This window comes from Lactuca sativa, chromosome 7 (assembly GCF_002870075.4).
Source record: "Lactuca sativa cultivar Salinas chromosome 7, Lsat_Salinas_v11, whole genome shotgun sequence".
Taxonomy (NCBI): Eukaryota; Viridiplantae; Streptophyta; class Magnoliopsida; order Asterales; family Asteraceae; genus Lactuca; species Lactuca sativa.
Window position 1 is genome coordinate 63,683,223 of NC_056629.2, and position 20,429 is coordinate 63,703,651.

Here is a 20,429-nt window from a genome sequence, read left to right on the forward strand (position 1 = left end):
TGTTCTTCATTGACTATTTGAATACTAGTGTGACATTGAGGGGGAGATCTTCACTGATTTAGGAAGCATAAAGGTGATTCGAATATTTTGTTTCTGATGACAATTTTCATGATGGGTTCACTTACGAGATGCTTATTTTTGGAATTACTTTCGTGCTCGAGGGTGGTTTTATCATTTAGAGCATGATTCGGGTTGTTTTATACCCCATGAACCGAATTTGAAGACTATTGAAGATTCGAGTTATTGGTTCACATTCACCTTTTCTTTTCACTATGGTCATGAGACTTTGTATATGCTAGTTGTCGTTTCAGATCATAGAGCCTCTTCATCCATTCTAGGCTTTGAGGGGGAGATTGTTGGGGTGCAAAGCTTTCCATGAAGGATGACTTGAAGGCTTGGGATATCCTTTTTACATTTAAAGATTCCTTTAGGGTGACTTACGGATCCTACATGGCATATTATGGATTCTTATTTAGCAAGGGCAACTTGAAGGCGTGGCCTCCAATTGATTTGTTCTTCTGTAGGAAGGGCGACTTGAAGGCTTGGAATATCCTTTTTACTTGGAGCCACGATCTTGTGTCTTCATGTAGCGACATTGATTTGTCACTTATGGCTCATGTTCCCATTAGCTAGGACTTATATGTGACCTTGGCCTCCAATTGATTTGTTCTTTTGTATATGTGTTAGGATTTTACGTGATAAGACTTTACATGCTAAATTCGTTGTGTACAGTACAAGTTAAAGTGTTTAAAATTTATTAATGCATAGGTCAAATCACTTGTAACTCCTGAGTCTCCGTACTTACATAAGTTTGTGCTATGTTCTCATGTATGGGAGTGGAAGCAAAGAGGGTTGATAACAAGGAGTGCAATGAAATTAGGGAAGATTGTAGAATCCTTTTATCTTTTACGATGGTTGTTGATATTGTTTTTTAATACCGAAAGCTATAAACTCTGATAATGATTTGAAAGTGTTTTTGTAAAAGCACATTTTATTAATAAGAAAATGATGTTTTAAAAGTATGATGTTATAATTTGGTATCAGATCCATGGTTTAAGCGAATTACGAAAGTATTTAACTTCATAGGCTTAAAATATGAAAAGAAAGATGTGTGATTACTTAGGAATGATTGAATTTCTCCTAGACTTACACGTCTAGGGTGATTGATGTGTAGTTAGAAGAAAGGACACTCTTGCGAGTGTTATGAGAATTTTGTTAAGGTCATAGTTATTATTGTGATATGTCACCGCGACTTAACTGTTGGGTTTTGAGCATTCTAACACTCCTATGGTGTACATGCAACCCTATAAAACTTGGATCTATGTTTTCTTTATCATACATGCAAATAAGAACTTTCCAAGGCTTTAATCCTAACTAGCATACTATGAGGCAACTATACTACAAAGACTAGTTAGATGACATACCTTTTGGTGTAGCTTGATGTCTTCAAGCTTTAAGAGCTTAGCCCCAATAGTGTGGAAGCCTCAAGTGGAATCACAAATCACCAAAAACACCTTGGAAGACTTTGAGAATAAGAATATTTTGGTTATCTCTAGTGAAATCGGCTAGCCCTCTTAGTGTACCCACACTAGTGCCAATTTCACCAACCAAGGACATCTTTATATAGTGTGTAGACTAGGGTTAAACCCATGACCTTTCATTTCATATGATCCATGGGTTAAACACTCCATGGACTATCCATGAAAGCTTAGCCCAACCTAAATGAACTTGGCCCATCACACACATATATCTAAGAGTCCATATTTAATTAGTTCATTTTGATCACTTAATTAATTCTAAATTAATTCTTAATCAATACTAATTAAATAATATGATTCCATATTAATATATTAGAACTTATAATATATTAATATACTATTCTCAAAAGAATATCCATATAAATTGTGCCGGTGAAGTGCAACCCAAATGGACCATGTCGGGTCGGGTCAAGTACATACCAAATATAGTTATGGACTTAGACATTAATCCAACAGTCTCCCACTTTGATAAGTCTAAAACTATTATTGAGTATCACTTCAAAACCTAACTGACAATCATAGCTCTTAAAGCCGCTGTCGAACTCTGATATTTGTAAATGACTTATCCATTAGATAAGGGATCCTATATTCCTCCATTCTAGATATCATATGGACTAAGACATGGATTATAATCGTTCTCTCAGTCCATTTGTTGTTTCCCGGTTTCCGATTTATGACGACCGACTGATTGAACAAATCAAATCAGTCCTGGCTTGGCCAAGCACTCACATGTGTCATCGCTAAATCATCGAGGGGCCCACATATATCGCTTTTATCCCGAAGGTAAAAGGAATGGATACACTTCGACTCATATGGCTTGTTCTACTACTTGTTGAATCATACACAAAAGCACGTTTTATAACACCGAGTTACTAAATGTGTTTTCGTGCAATCAATGTACAACCAACTCATAGTAACAACTCATATCTCTAGGTTTGAAGAATATAAGATATTATCGTCTCATGATCACTCGTGATAAAATCCATGAAGTGATTCAAATGAGTGCGGGTTGAATCCAATACTCAGAACTTATGAGTACTCATGAGTGTTGTAGCACAACTTTGTCCACCAACTTGGACCTCTACAAGCCAACCCATGACAATCTTGATTCATATCTACTTCCAACATATGACCGATTGTGGATGGTTTGAATAACTTAGTCATTCCGGAAGAATAACCTAGTTATTATGGAAGTCAAAACATGCAAAGTGAAACACAAGAATAAATGAATCTAATATGGTATCAAAACCTATGAATATAAATAAAACACTTTCTTTTTATCACCATAATGATTACTCATTATTCATTATTTCGGTTTTATCAACTTTATACTTGAATTAAAAACACTAGGTGTCCCATGCTCCAAGCATGTACACTATGTTTTCTAAACAATAGCTTTGCCATACACCAAGTATGAACTCTATGTTTGTCTATGATCCTTTTCTTTGTGAATTATATCAATTGAACATAATTTCAATGATTCTAATTTCACACCCCCAAATCCTTATTGTAAATGTAAGAATTCCAAATCCTTATTATTTATCGAAATCTGTTAGATTTTAAACTTATATGCATTGGTCCTCTTGTAATGATTATGCACAAAGTCACAAAGACTTGTCAACAAACATTAAAGAGTATTCCAATGGAGATCAACTCCATGGAACCGAAGTCTCATATTCAAAAGTCATTGCCTTTGAACATTCTTCTTGCATTAAGTTTCCTAATCTTACACAAATAACTTCCACCTTCCCATATTCCCATTTTGACTATCACTTCTGAACAAGAGTTGTCTCTTTTCAGAAGATGTCAATATGGTCCTTCCAAAATTAACACCATACTTCCAACTATCCATGAGCAACCAATCTTTGGTAAACCTTAGATTGCCCTCGACAATTGCTTAATCCTTTTAGTCATATCCAGTTTTAGACCTTTTCCCTTCTTAATGCCCCAGGCATTTGGAAAATTTTAGAAAGGATGAATATAGCACATGTAATCGATCCTACATCCGAAGCATATTGGACACGATTCATGATGTCTCACATAAAGACTAAACCAGTCATTTGCTATAATATTTCCATTTCAATTTGCCAATTTCTCATAATTCATATTATGAAAAAGGGATGCCGTAATCATAATCGAATTTTAAAATGCAAATAATGGACCCATATATAGAATTTTCTTATGTTGAGCCATTCCAACATAACATTCATATATATACTTGACTAAATTTGATTAAAATCTCACAATCTAACCTTATAGATTTGAGATGAAGTATAATTTCCTCTCCCTTAATTATAGCAAAACAACTTTTTCCCAATTGAAACCTTTTGTTTTCTATAATTAACATTAATAACTTGCAATTCTTATCATAATTATCATGCTCCCACTAACATGATGATTATTAGTATAACACTTATGCTCCCATTAGCTTTGACATGTATCCAGAAAACAGTTGGACCTCTAAAAGTCAATATTTTATTGACATTCTTACCAAAGTTCAGATTTCTGATACTAGATTGCTTTGATAAGACTTTATCAAAATCATACACCTTATCTTAGGTAGATCACAGGTGTGTCTAAGCAATTTCAGAACTATGAAAAGGGATGCCGTAATCATAGTCTCTATTGTTTAGACCTTTTGCCATTTCTCATAAGTCAATGTTAGTGTGCCGGTTAACCACGCACGCTCCACTAATGACTTTGAGAACTGCAAATATCACAATTGCTATCTACTTAAAATCTACTTAGTGAAAGAGTTTCCTTACCATCATTTTCATGAATCGAATCGAAACCTTATGACACTTAGCTTTTATGGTATATGTGTTCTTATCCATGTGAATTTGTCAAACCCTAATCATAAGACTAGGTTAATGACAAATCCAAACTCATATGGATTGAAATTGTGCAATCTTTACTTCTTGCCACCTGGCAGCTCAAGGGCCTGCCATTGCTTCCAAGTAGCTATGCAAACAGTTGAGAACATGTAGAACTCCAATGTATAGACAACTTAACTGGAATGGGCACAGAAATGTCAACACGATAGGTTATAAACCTCTAGTTGTGTGATAGTGGTGAAATACAGGTTTTTATTCTTGATTACTTCTTGAAACCCTTTTAGGATCTTTTATACTCCCAATGTCTCCTTGACCTATAAGACTTTCTTGCAAAATATTCAAGAGATAGTGAGGCTTCTAATCAAGACAGGCACTTAACACAATTGGCCTTAGTTGATCTTTGTTTTATCCAAAACATCACAAATTACCAATTTCAAATGTACAAAAGTAGAAAACTTTTACTCTTACATTTGACAAGTGTTTTTAAACCTTCTTTAAGACATGTCACTCAAGTTACAATCTTAGAGTATAACTCTAAGAATTGTTTTTGGAACGAAGTATGAATCATCTTCTTGATTTAACCACTTCAACAATTCATAACTCCTCTTCTTAACTATCAGAATGCACTTAGCGGATGAATTGTGATAAGGTCTCATAATCATTAGGATGATCTTAAAACATGATACTAAAGTACTCTCCCATCTTTTCAGATTTGAGAAACTTTTATCCTTCTGCCTAATTTGATTCTTCTTATTCGTTCTGTCATACATTGAAACTTTCCAATGTCTCAGAATTATACTCAAGCTTGTAAGTATAATCATATTTACTAAACCTTAGTAAATCATGACGAATAGTCTTACATCTTTTGTGGTGGACTTTGACAAGTGCACAAGAAAGTGTACTTGATCCCTTAGTCCTTCTCTTGAGTTACATATACATGTGACCACGGAACTAGTCTTAATTTTCCAAAGTTGAAAATTCTCATACATCACACTAAACACCTTGTATGATTCCAAGTTTCGATCTAATTGAAACTTGGGTGATGAGAATCTTTCCTTACTTGGTAAATTTAGACACTACCACAAATGAAAGAATCAAATCCGCTTTCCAATATTGCTATCAATGGAATCATATAAACAACAATTTTTCATAAATGCCATTGTAAGGATACTTAGAATAAATAATTTTTTTTTATTTTAAAACTTTGCGGAAAACTTATCCTTACAATGCAAAAGCATATGAAAAACTTTTTGTTATCTATTCCTAAGCAATATTACATGACTCCTAAGTAACAGCTCAAAATTCTGATCACCGAACAATGCGATCGAAATCCATCTTCGCGATCAGAATCAACATATACTTCTTTCTTCACTTTTTCTTAGATTTTTAAAACATCAATATGTGACCTAATCACATCATGTAATAAGAATCTCAGAATAGAACCTTAGTAGAGTTTGATAGTGGAGTTTACCTGAAGTAGAGTCAAACTTATTGACTTTACCAGCCTTATGATCTTTCAGGTAAATTTGGCAGCTTGGCAAACAATGCCCTTTCCTTTTGGCACTTTAACATACGAACCCTTTGGTAATGGTACATGGGACTATCACAGACTTAGTCTTTCTCTTTACCATTTGGTCAACTGAGTTGACTATGGCTGATCCCTTTCCATTGGGAAGAGAATGCTTTTTCTAGATTTCCAGTGTCACCATTGTCAATGTCCATAAAGTTTTGGGAAGTCAATCATCTAATCAAATTTGCTTTACTAGCCTTCCAAATCATTGTTGATTCAGTAGCACCAAGCAAATAGATAAGACCATTAAGGGTCTTGTCATAGTCTGTTTCATAGGAGTCCCAAAGGAACTCACTATGTGACTTAGAAAGTGATTGAACCACCAACTTTCTCAAGAATTTGACACCCAACTCTCCCGGCTTGTTAATATGTGACTTCATCTCCAAGATATGACCACACATAGACCTTGATTGCCAATAGGGCTAGAGTGACCTTGAACTTGTGGGATAGGGAGAATAATTGGAGGAGGTGGAGGAAGTGAAGTTCCAAGAGATTTGGGAAGATCATAGATATCTGAACTAGACATCTTTTTGGGAGATATTCAAGATAGTTGATTTAAAGTCCTTAATATAACACCCAATATGAAATATTAAGGCTAGGACCCAACACAATATTTTATAACTTGGAAGAGGGATGCTGTAATCAAAGCTATAGAATATTTGAAGGTAGGTGAATGACGATTCACCAATTTCCACCATGAAAATGAAATAATTTAATTAGGTTTTACTTGGATTTGAAACTCCTAGATCTTTTGAGATTCATTGAACTGTTCAATGGCATGTTTCAGTCTCGAGTGTGCCCTTCAGGTTTTGTGACTGGGATGCCGAGGATCACAAAACAAGGTGTGAAGTAACCATGCAAATTACTTGGTACCCTTAAGTGTTTACCCCTCAATCGATATGTCGGTTAACCACACACGCTCCATCGATACTATAATAAACATTAAGTTACCCTTTGCCTACCTTGTTAAATACGAGTTAGTGTGCTGGTTAACCACACACGCTCCACTAACCGACTTAAACAAAGTGCAAAGTGTAATTTCATGTATTAGCACCTTATTCACATTTTCCTAAGTAACTAAGATTGCGTATTTATAAAAGGTTTAGTTACTTAGTATTTATCATTAATACTGTTAATGAAGGGAGAATTTATAGTGTTTGTCCTACCCATTTGGCTAACGACCCTCTACCAGTCAAGGAAGCGGTGGGTGAGAGTGGACACCCATTAAACTGCCATTTTATAGGCAATAACCTTATACCCCCTTATAGACCGGTTTTGTGAATGAGGCCTACTAATGGTAAGACTGACTTGCTCTTATATATATATATATATATATATATATATATATATATATATATATATTATCTTATAATATTATAAAGTATAAGGGTTGAATTTTAACTTTTAAAATTCTAAGGGCTAAACTTGGAATTAAAGTATTCATAAGAGAAAACCTTTTCAAATTCCAAAACTTGAGGGAAAGTTTTGAACATATTCAAAACTTTTCTATTCCATAACTTATGTGTTTAAAGTAGTTTTAATCAAAAACTCTTCAAGCTCCATAACTTGAGGACAAGTTATGGAAGACTTTAAACTAATTAAGAAAGTGACTCTTCATAATTCATAACTTATGGAGGCTTAATGAATTTAACTAAGGTTACACATATTTTATTTAATGAAGAGACTCTTGAACCTCCACAACTTGAGGACAAGTTATGGAGTCATAAAACCATTTAATGAGAACAAGACTCTTCGTTTTTGTAACCTATGACAATTTTTATGAGTTTTAAGAAACTTAAATGTGACTTTTCATGTAACTTGAGGACAAGTTACACAAACACATTTTAGAATCAACTTTGAGATTAAAATGGATTGAAAACAACTATTCAATTAACTTTTCTATTAATCTAAGCAACTCATATGAACAAAGATAATTCACATCAAACTTTTCCATATAATTAACAATACTCTTAAACTAATACAAAACATGAATCTATTGACAATTATCTTTGAAATTGGATTAGCATGAACATTACCACATCAAAAATAGGTTTATAAGTTCAAAAACAACTTAAGGTAATGTTCCTAGTCCATTTCTAGCCAAAAAGTCGAATATATGCTGTTTGGGGTCCAACTCGTCGAGTGCATGAACCAACTCGGCGAGTTGGATTGTTTTGAACATTTTGATGGCATGGACTCGTCGAGTCCGTTGTCCAGACAGCAAAAAACTTCGATTTTTTCAGCAGTTTTTGCAAGTGTAACAAGAAAACAAGCCTAGGCTCTAATACCACTGTTGGGTTTTCAGCATTCTAACACTCCTATGGTGTACATGCAACCCTATAAACCTTGGATCTATGTTTTCTCTATCATACATGCAAATAAGAACTTTCCAAGGCTTTAATTCTAACTAGCATAGTATGAGGCAACTATACTACAAAGACTAGTTAGATGACATACCTTTTGGTGTAGCTTGATGTCTTCAAGCTTTAAGAGCTTAACCCCAACAGTGTGTAAGCCTCAAGTGGAATCACAAATCACTAAAAAAAGCTTGGAAGATAACTCATTTTGTCTTCATGTGGACTAGATAAAGATAAAGGTCCAACTTTAATTTATGAAGATAACTTAGCATGTGTCACTCAAATGAAAGAATGATATATTGTCACACCCCGAACCGAACGACGAAAACGTCCGAGGGCTTTTGTGACTTAAATTGAATACCATCACAATGATTATACATGAATCATAACATCATTCATCACCATGCATTGAAATAATACAACTGATATTTTTTACATCCATTACATTGTTTTAGTCATTACAATTTCATAACATAAACCGTTCGATAGATAATCTAAGCAAAACACCATGACATAACTTGGTACTTATTCTTCGGCTTACCTGTTACCTGAGAATACAAGTTATTTTGAAAAACGTCAACATATGAAATGTTGGTGAGTTCATAAGTAATGTTGTAGTAAAATGATTTGGTGTAGTTTGTAAAACCCACAAAATCCGATATTTTCTGAAAAGAGTATTTGTTTATAAAAAGTGTGAAGATCCGTAAATATGCTTGTTGATTTTCAAAACATGTATAATTGTTGAACTTTGTATACATCACACAAGTGAAAATGTTGAACTTCCCAGGAAAACCCGATGTTTTCCCAATACGTAAAATACATGACTTGTTTATTGTTATACCGATACGTCAAATGTTTTTGATTACCCGGGTGGCGTTGGATTAATTAGGGTTTGTGAGCTGTTATAATCACGCATTAAGAAAATGACTAGTTTATAACTACAAATTACGAACGATCCTTAAAGGCGTCGACCGTTACAACTCACTTAATCCACCTACCCTGATTACTATTGTTTATCATCCTGAATCTGTTTACTTTGATTTCTCATAAGCCCAACAACCGAGGAGAAAGGAGGGTACGAAGCCCCCTTTATTTCCATGAGTTATTCAAGGCTATCGGGAATGCGAAAGACACTTGGCCCAGCTCGCATTTGACTTCTCAACCTCACTAGCAGTACTAATGGGCCGCTAGGGCCCAATAGCACGTCAGAGCTATTGAAAGTCCTTTTACATGGAATTGGGTCATAGAAGGCCCATTAACACGTAAGCGTATTCCCTTCGGGCCCAAAGATTATGTTATTGGGCTAGCAAGGCCCAACAAGCATAATTTGAAACTTCCAAGCCCAAAGTTTGTAAGTTAACTCATCATAATTATCGCGTGTTTATTGAATTGCTTTGGTTTTATGATTTTGTTTTGTTATTGATTCGAGACCGAATCAATTCGTTTTGTAACGATATTTGTTGTTGAGAATGTATTTGTTTTTCTGTGTTTTGGTAGTCGTGGATCTTGTATTTTGTATTAGTGACTTAATTTGTTTGAAAATGGATTTTTATCCTTTTCATTACCCTCCTTTTATAAAAATAACACTTTTGGTCCTTTTTAATAAAAGAGTTTCATTTTTAGTTCTTAAAATACTTTTCTTGACACTTTGTATAATTTATTTGATGAAAACATGATTCTTAGCCCAAAGTTTACTTAGTTGACGGCTTCAGCCCCCCTAGAATAGTGATTCTCGGTTAAGGACTCATTTTTCACAACTTTTACAGTTTTAGCCCAAAATCTAAAAAGTTTGCATTTTTGGTCCTTTTTGATAATGAAAAGCATTTTTGACCCTTATAAACATTTTGTTATGCTAAATACCCCCTGTTTTACAGAAATTTACATTTCCAGCCCCTCAACTTGTAAAATTTCGCATTTGGAGGCTTATTGGGCCGAGAAGCCCATAATTAGCCCATTAGGTTAAAAATTTACATTTTAAGTCCTTAGAAGTTTCTAAAAATCAGAAAAATATTTATGGAAACTGTTTTGGCCCCTTTTAACCTTCAAGAAACCGTGACTTGTTGATTTTTACCCTAAGTTTGTATTTTTGACAATTTAAGCCCAAAAATGGGTTTTATGTTCAAGTATGTTCATTCTAACCTTATAAACTATTTTTCTTGACTTGATTAGTGTAAAATAGCTTAAATTATGTTTATTTCCTTTCTCATGTATTAGATCTCGGTTTTACACACTTTTTGATAACATATTCATCACAAAACACATGATATCACACACATACATGCATCAAATCACACATAGCATACATTTACACATAGCTCTACACATTTTCTTGTCTTCTCCCCCATAAAACTCATAAAAACCGAAAAGAAAGGGGTATGAAACTCACCTTGAGCGTGGTTTCGGTTTTGGAAAGAAAAAATGAAGAAGAATTCGATCCTAGCAACCTTTCTTGGAGGATCTCGAACTTAGTGTGCTCTTGGATGATGATTTTGTGGAAGAATGTCTTTGAAAGTCCCTTAGTGTTAGGGTGCAAAGTCATGCTTGGATGTATTGTTTTAGGCTTTCCTCTTTGTATGTGTAAATTGGTTGAGTCTTTCCTATAAATAGGAAGTGAGTGACTCCCATTATGAAATAGTCCATTTGGAGTGTTAGACTAGAGAGAGAATTTTTGTACAAACCCATTTGTATATCCTTTCTAGATCTAATATGAGCTTACACAGATTTATTTACTCCTTGTGTTCTTGAACTTTATATGATGATTCACTAGATCTTTCTAATTCCGCACATGCCATCATAATTAACACCACTACAATTGGTATCAGAGCGGGTGTTTTTGATTTCATCAAGAATTGATCCTTGATGGCTATTTTGATTTGGTGATTCTTCATGTTCTTATTGATCTTCGTGTTTTGTGTTCTAGAAATAGAATTTTTTCTTGATTTGATCAATAATTCGATTTTCTCTCTCTAGAATACTTGTTTGTACCACTTTCTCTCACTAGAATTTGGTTCATATTCACTTTCTCTCTCTAGAGATCTCCTTGATTTTCACTTTCTCTCTCTAGAAATTTCAAGTTCTTGTGATCATGGTGGATTTGCCATATGATTCTTGGATTGTGATCATTAAAGATGTGAAATACAAAGTCAATGAAGATCAATTTTATGGGTTGGTGTTAAGCAAATTGATTTCATGGGGTAATATGGTTTCTTATGGAGGTTTGAAGGATGATCATGGAATCTTGGTATTTCAACCAATTTGTAAGATTGCATGGTTGAATAAAATTGCCTTGTCCATATTAGTTTGTAGTAGAAATCAAAAGGAAGGAGAAGAAAGGGATTTGTTCAATAAGAAATATGTTTCTCTTATTGAAGACCCAATTGATCTTCGCGCTCTTAAATTTCTTGAAGTTCTTGATAATGGAGTTCAATGTGATGTTCTTGATGTTCAAGAAAAAGGAGTTCAAGTTGATTCTCAAGATGAAAAAGTTTTTTGCTCAATTGCAGTTCAAACCGATGATATTTTGTGTTCTTGTGATTCGTTTGAAGGAATGATTCCTTATCGGAAGCCGGTGATTCAAGAAATTCACAAATATCAAACTCCAAAAGATTTGATTCAAACTCAAAATGTTCATGTTGTTGAAAGTGGGTTTGTTCATGAAGTCAAGTCTTCAAGATGCAAAAAGATGAGAAAGAAAAAGAAGAAGAAGATGAATCGGAAGAATAAGCGGGTTTACTCACAAAAATCGTCATATGTTGTGAAGCCAAAATCCGTGAAGCAAATTTGGGTTCCAAAGCAACAATCTGAAAAGGTTGCATTGAATTTGAAGTCAAAACTCAAATGTGTTGGTGGTTCTTTTGAAGATGTTCTTGGATCGTTGAAGAACACAAAGAACACGAAGAACGCGTTGTACATCTCGCATGGTGGGTGGTACAATGTTCGATTTGGAGATTTTCTCATTCCGACAAAAGAACCAAGATCTTCCAAATTTGATTCGTTTGTTGAAAACGGAACTCGATTCGTCAAAAAGGTATCACAAATTCTCAAATGGATTCCAAAACATCCATGATTTCGATTCGTACTTTGCGTTTTTCATTTTTGATCGATTTGCCTCATTGGATCTAATCCGTTTCAATCCCTTTGTTGATCCAATTAATTTTTGTTTAGATCAAATTACAAAAATCAAAATGATATTCTATCATTTTTTTTTCAGTTCATCATAAATGATTTTGTTCACAATTCCTTTCTTGATTCAATTGGTTACTGTTCACGAATTGTGCCAAACCAATTTTCTAGTCATTTTACTGTTCATCTTGAGCCCATTAACCACTTAATCCAACTTTCAAATTCTTTACTGTTCGTGAGTATTATTGAGCCCATATTCTTTTCCGTGATCCGATTTCATTAAATAATTTTGAGTTTCTTGAGAGAATTTTGAGTGAAGTGTGTGTGTGTTTGTTTTGATTCGACCGAGAGAGAGAGGGAGAAGAAGAGAGAGACCTTGATGGGATTGTTGCATGGAAGTATGAGAGCTTGCATGGAAGTCCACTAGGTAAAAATGAGTTGGCACCACAAAGTCAACTCTTCCTTTCTTTGTGGGCTTGGGCCGAAAATGGAGAGGGAAAGAGAAAAATTGTTGGGCTTTGAATGATTAAGCCCATTTTATGGTTAAGTTAGGTGATTTTGGTCCAAAATAAATAAAAATATGATTTTTATGACCTATTAGGGCTAAATTAAATTAGTTATGGCCCAATAAGGTCCATTTAGGTATTATATTTCATTCTAGGCCCAATATGGCCCAAAAATTTTAAAATAAATGGTAGTGGGTCCAATTAGATCCCATTTAAGAGTTATAAGCCCAAAGTAGTCAAATTGGAAGTTTATTGGTCCATTAGGCCCAATAAGGAAATCCTAGTCCAAAATGGACTCACACAAGGATTTCTAGGGTTTCCAATTGTTTGTTGGCTATTTGCAGTGCATGTATGAAGTGTTTGATTGAAATTTTGTTGTTATTGAATAAGAATCTTACATGTTTTCACATTGTTGGTTCACATTTATCATCATTGTTCAATGTTTACAAGGCTTCAAATTCCTAGTTGTGAGATCACCCCCACCCCCCGGTTAGAGGGAATTTCGTCCCGAAATTCTTTTGAAAGCCATATTTGAGAATGTTAGAACAGATGAGGGTACTTTTGCTTCATTTGATCTTCGCGTTCCCACGTGAATTCTGGTCCACGCTTTGTGTTCCACCGTACCTTCACAATTGGGATGCGACTTTGCTTGGTACGCTTCACCTCCCTGTCCATGATTTCGATTGGCTCTTCGACGAACAGGAGATTCTTGTTGATTTCAATTTCATCAAGGGGAATGACGAGAGTTTCGTCGGATAAACACTTCTTTAGGTTGGAAACATGGAACACAGGGTGTACGCTGCTGAGCTTAGCGGGTAGCTGCAGTCTGTACGCTACTGGACCAATTCGGGCAAGGATCTCGAAAGGTCCAATGTATCGCGGATTCAGTTTTCCCCGTTTTCCAAAATGAATGAACCCTTTCCAGGGAGAAACTTTTAACAACACTCGATCCCTGACCTGAAACTCTAAGGGCTTTCGTCGTTTATCAGCGTAGCTCTTTTGTCGGTCGCGTGATGTTTGTAGTCGAGCTCTGATTTGAACTATCTTTTCCGTGGTTTCCCGTATGATCTCTTGTCCCATTAACGTCTTGTCTGATGCTAGTTCCCTTGCTAGCTGGGTGTCGCCCACCTCAGCCCAACACAACGGTGATCTACACTTACGTCCATATAGCGCCTCGAAAGGAGAAACTTTGATGCTCGAATGGTAACTGTTGTTGTATGAGAATTCAACTAAGGGTAAATGGGTATCCCAGGACTTCCCAAAGTCTATCACACATGCGCGAAGCATGTCTTCAAGCGTCTAAGTGGTTCGTTCGCTTTGACCATCTGTCTGTGGGTGATAAGCAGTGCTCATGTCCAGATGGGTTCCCAGTGCTTTCTGAAGGGATTGCCAAAAACGCGAAGTGAACCTACTATCTCTATCTGAGATGATAGACACTAGCACTTCGTGAAGTCTCACGATTTCTCGAATGTATATTCTTGTCAGTCTCTCCATCTTGTAGGATTCTTTTATTGGCAGGAAATGAGCGGATTTCGTCAGTCGGTCGACTATTACCCATATAGTGTCCAATCCATCTTACGACTTGGGTAGCTTGGTCACAAAATCCAAAGATATTCCTTCCCATTTCCACTCGGGAATTATTGGTTGCTATAATAACCCCGAGGGCTTCTGGTATTCCACCTTTACTTTAGCGCAAGTAAGGCATTTGCTAACATAGGTGGCAATCTCTGCCTTCATGTTAGGCCACCAATAATGTTGTTTAATATCCAAGTACATTTTGTCCGAACCCGGATGGATGGAGTATCGCATCTTGTGGGCTTCATTCATGACTACTTCCCTAAATCCCCCAAGTTTAGGGACCCAAATACGGTTCATGAAATAATATACTCCGCCTTCTTTCACCTCTAGATTCTTCTCCATTCCGCGTAACGCTTCGCTTGTTTTGTTTTCCGCCTTCATGGCATCTAACTGGGCTTCCCTGATTTGAGTGGTTAGGTGAGATTGAATGGTTATTGAGAGAGTTTTCACACGATGATTATAGTACTCTTTCCGGATCAAGGCATCAGCTGCCACATTAGCCTTGCCTGGATGGTACTTGATTTCACACTCGTAGTCGTTTAATAGTTCAACCCATCTTTGTTGCCTCATATTCAGCTCTTTTTGATTCAAGATGTGCTGGAGACTCTTGTGGTCCGTGAAGATGGTGCACTTCGTACCATAAAGGTAATGCCTCCAAATCTTCAAGGCGAAGACCACTGCTCCCAATTCCAGATCGTGGGTTGTGTAATTCACTTCGTGTGTCTTTAGTTGCCGGGACACGTAAGCTATTACCTTTCCACGCTGCATGAGAACGCAACCTAAACCCTGATTTGATGCGTCACAGTAGACTACGAAATCTTCCGTTCCCTCTGGTAGTGATAGTACCGGGGCACTACAGAGTGCTTGCTTCAGAGTTCGGAATGCAACTTCTTGTTTGTCCGTCTATTTGAATGGTACGCCCTTTTGTGTAAGCGAGGTAAGTGGCTTGGCGGTCTTAGAGAAGTTTTGAATGAACCTCCTGTAGTAACCTGCTAGTCCTAAGAATTGGCGAATTTATGTGGGTGTTGTCGGGACTGCCCATCCTTCGATGGCTTTGACCTTAGAAGGATCCACATGTATTCCTTCCTGACTAACAACATGACCCAAAAAGTTCACGCTACGGAGCCAGAACTCACACTTGGAGAGTTTTGCGTATAACTTCTCATTTCCCAGGGTTTCCAGGATTTGTCGGAGATGTTGGCCATGCTCTTCTTCGCTTCGAGAATAAACTAGAATGTCGTCAATGAATACAATAACAAAGTTGCCGATGAATGGTCGGCAGATTCGGTTCATTAGGTCCATGAATGCGGCAGGGGAATTCGTTAGACCGAAGGGAATTACGACAAATTCATAATGTCCGTAACGAGTTCGGAAAGCGATTTTGGGAATATCCTCTTCCCGGACCTTGAGTTGATGGTACCCAGATCGTAGATCTATCTTAGAGAAGTAACTAGCTCCTTGGAGCTGGTCAAATAGATCGTCAATTCGTGGGAGTGGATAGCGATTTTTGACAGTGAGCTTATTCAGCTCTCTATAATCAATGCACATCCTAAAAGATCCGTCTTTCTTCTTGACAAAGAGGACTGGAGCTCCCATGGCGAGAAGCTGGGTCGGATGAATCCCTTGTCCAGGAGTTCACTGAGTTGGCTGGACAATTCTTGCATCTTAGCAGGAGCTAATTGGTAAGGCGATTTAGCGATGGGAGTAGCTCCTGGAACAAGATCAATTCGGAATTCAACTTGTCTTTCTGGGGGTACTCCAGGAAGATCTTCAGGAAATATGTCTGGGAATTCACGTGCTACAGTAATGTCTTGAACGTTAACCTCTTCCTTGGTTTTATCTACTATGTGCGCCAGGAAGGTCAAATCGTTCTTTCGCAGATGCTTCTGTGCTTGGACGCACGAAATGAGACGAAGGTTCGTGCTAGGTTTGTCTCCGTAAATAACTAGGGTTTCATGATTTGGAAGGTGAAGGCGAACGACCTTCTCGCGACACATAACTTCAGCATGGTGGGGGCTTAACCAGTCCATGCCAACAATTACATCAAAACTCCTAATGGAAACAGACATTAAGTTTATTTGAAAGACGTGTTGATTTAGGGTTAGGGTACATCTAATATAGATTTCCCCAGTGGATTCTGTCTTCCCATTGACCATTTCCACCGTAAAGGTTTCATTGAGCTTCTGGGGTTGTTATTTTAACAACTGTTTAAACTTATTGCTCACAAAACGTCATTCTGCTCCAGTATCAAATAGGATGCATGCATAAGTGTGGTTTAGGAGGAACGTACCGGTTACGACAGCGGGATCCTGAACCGCTTCTCTCTGACCCATGGTCAGCACCCTTCCTGTTCCTCCATTTCTGGGATTGTTGTTGTTGGGGCAGTTTCGACGGAAATTCCCAGTCCTTCCACATCCATAGCAGGTGTGGCTAGGTCCTGCATTGTTGCCACCATTATTGGTGTTGTTGCGGTTATTGTTGTTGTGGTTTCCCTGTTGTTGGTTCTGAGGAGGGTAGGTCCTGCAGTACTTTGCCGTGTGCCCCCTTCCGATTGCAACTGGTGCACTGCATCTCTCTGCATTCTCCATTGTGATGGAGACCGCACTTGTTGCACTTAGGAAGATTACCGGAATAAGGTCTAGGAGCACTTGGAGCAGCTGAGGTTGGAGCATGTGGTGTGGATGGAACTTGAGTGGTCGCAACATTAAATGCCACAGTTTGCTGCTTCTTGGAAGATTCGGAGCCTTGACGTCCCTTCCTCTTGTTGTTCTTCCCCTTTTTGCTATCATTTTCCTTCTTACTTTCAGCCTCCACTGGCTTCTCACCCTTCTTGTTGTTGTGGTCATACAGCTTCTTGGCCAATCTCTTGGCACTATCGAAAGTTTTGGGATTTGCGGCTATCACGTTCCCTTGGATTGGGGAGTCAGTCCCCAGATGAATCGTTCGATCTTCTTACCTTCTGAGGTGATCATGCCAGGGCACAGCGGAGACAGTTCGCTAAACCTTGATATGTATGCATATATATCAGTGTTTCAGACAGTGAGATTCCACAACTCTTGTTCCATTTTCTGAATTTCACCTCGAGGGCAATACTCAGCCATCAACATTTCTTTCATCTCTGTCCATGGCATGGAATTGGCTACGGGGAGTGTCATGGCTTCCACATGTCCGTTCCACCAAGTGAGCGCTTGGTCAACGCAAGTGCATGCGGCAAACTTCACCTTCATCTCCTCAGGGCAATCGCATATCTCGAATACCGATTCCACCTTCTCGATCCATCGTTTCAGGGTGATCATTCCTCCAGTGCCGTTAAAGGTTCGTGGTTTGGCGTTGGTGAAGTCTTTGTAGGAACATGTTTGGGTAGGTCCTTGATTCATCCCGTTGTTCGAACTTCTAGCCCCTTGTCCGTTGACTCCTCCATTGTTCCCTTGGTGAATTTGTGCCATCGCTGCGGTGACCGCAGCAGATACAGCTGCTTGGAATGCAGCTGAGTCGACTTCGGGTGGGGTTGGTCCAGGGTTTCTACGAGTGGGTCGTTGAGGCATCTTTCTGTCATGGAACGGAAAGATGTTGAGTGTCTGTGGTTTTTGTGAGGTTGTGATCCTATAAACTAGGTGTGTGGCACAAACTTAAGTAATTCCACAATTTAGCATACAATCATAGATACGTAACACATAGCAGATTATAACGTCACAGTAAAACATGTAAAATCTTTCATTACTATTACCCACACTTTGATATATGAAAATTTTGCCGGAAAGAGCATACATAAGCGGTACAAGTCCGACAGCATAACGACTCTATGAGTAGTGTAATCACTTAAATATAGAGTCGGGATACATAGCATAGATCCTAGTACTAGTAAGATAAGTCTATTCTTAACACTCTAGGGAGCGCCCTATGGCAGTAGCGAGATCATATGCCGAAGTGCTGAGCCAACAACTGAGCCATCTCAGTCATTTCTCCAATGAACTCATCCCTCTCGTGCTCAGCTCGCACTGCACGTGCTTCCATGGAGAACAGCTGTTGCCGCAGGGCGACAATCTCAGCTTCGGGGGAGCGATTCTCCCTTGCAGGATTGACCGGTGGGGTGGGATGGTTTTGCTGCACCTCGCTGTCAGGTGATGTGGCGGAGTCCTCACCTGAGTCTTGGCCTTCCTCCATGTTATCCTCGGCCTCATCGAAATCGTAGTCAGTGTATGTGTACTCATCAGGCCCAACATCGTGTGCTCCCCCTTGATCTTCTTCAGGCTCATCTGCTATCATCTCGTGAGCCACTAAGACCTGATGAAACTGAATGCCCTGTTGCTCCCCTTCCATAGCGACTGAGAGGAGGTATACGAATAAACTATCATTACTCCTATGTCCCTACAATTATTGTATATATTGAGCTGATGTTCTCTTCTTGGTGATAAAGGGGTATGTTTTTAGGTTCCCTAGTCATCACGATTTCCTCGGGACATGTCATAGTTGTACCTTGGAGGAAATGTAGTTGATCAGGCTACATCCACTCCTTGATACGACTAAGAACAGTCCTGGCTTAACCGAGATGCTAGCATTATCTTGTTTGGTTCGGTATTATGTTCTTTTTCCTAATACAAGCAAGGATGTTTTTATCATTATGTTTTACTTGTTTTGTTTAGAGTTGTGTTAGTCCCTCTTTTTGGTTTATAGTTGCATATCAATGTGTGGTTAGATATGCTAGTTCACTATAAACAGAGCTCTGATACCAACCTGTCACACCCCCGAACCAAACGACGGAAATGTCCAAGGGCTCTTGTGACTTAAATTGAATACCATCACAGTGATTATACATGAATCATAACATCATTCATCACCATGCATTGAAATAATACAACTGATATTGTTTACATCCATTACATTGTTTTAGTCATTACAATTTCATAACATAAACCGTTCGATAGATAATCTAAGCAAAACACCATGACATACCTTGGTACTTATTCTTCGGCTTACCTGTTACCTGAGAATACAAGTTATTTTGAAAAACATCAACATATGAAATGTTGGTGAGTTCATAAGTAATGTTGTAGTAAAATGATTTGGTGTAGCTTGTAAAACCCACAAAATCCGATATTTTTTGAAAAGAGTATTTGTTTATAAAAAGTGTGAAGATCCGTAAATATGCTTGTTGATTTTCAAAACATGTATAATTGTTGAACTTTGTATACATCACACAAGTGAAAATGTTGAACTTCCCAGGAAAACCCGATGTTTTCCCAATACGTAAAATACATGACTTGTTTATTGTTATACCGATACGTCAAATGTTTTTGATTACCCGGGTGGCGTTGGATTAATTAGGGTTTGTGAGCTGTTATAATCACGCATTAAGAAAATGACTAGTTTATAACTACAAATTACGAACGATCCTTAAAGGCGTCGACCGTTACAACTCACTTAATCCACCTACCCTGATTACTATTGTTTATCATCCTGAATCTGTTTACTTTGATTTCTCATAAGCCCAACAACTGAGGAGAAAGGAGGGTACGAAGCCCCCTTTATTTCCATGAGTTATTCAAGGCTATCGGGAATGCGAAAGACACTTGGCCCAGCTCGCATTTGACTTCTCAACCTCACTAGCAGTACTAATGGGCCGCTAGGGCCCAATAGCACGTCAGAGCTATTGAAAGTCCTTTTACATGGAATTAGGTCATAGAAGGCCCATTAACACGTAAGCGTATTCCCTTCGGGCCCAAAGATTATGTTATTGGGCTAGCAAGGCCCAACAAGCATAATTTGAAACTTCCAAGCCCAAAGTTTGTAAGTTAACTCATCATAATTATCGCGTGTTTATTGAATTGCTTTGGTTTTATGATTTTGTTTTGTTATTGATTCGAGACCGAATCAATTCGTTTTGTAACGATATTTGTTGTTGAGAATGTATTTGTTTTTCTGTG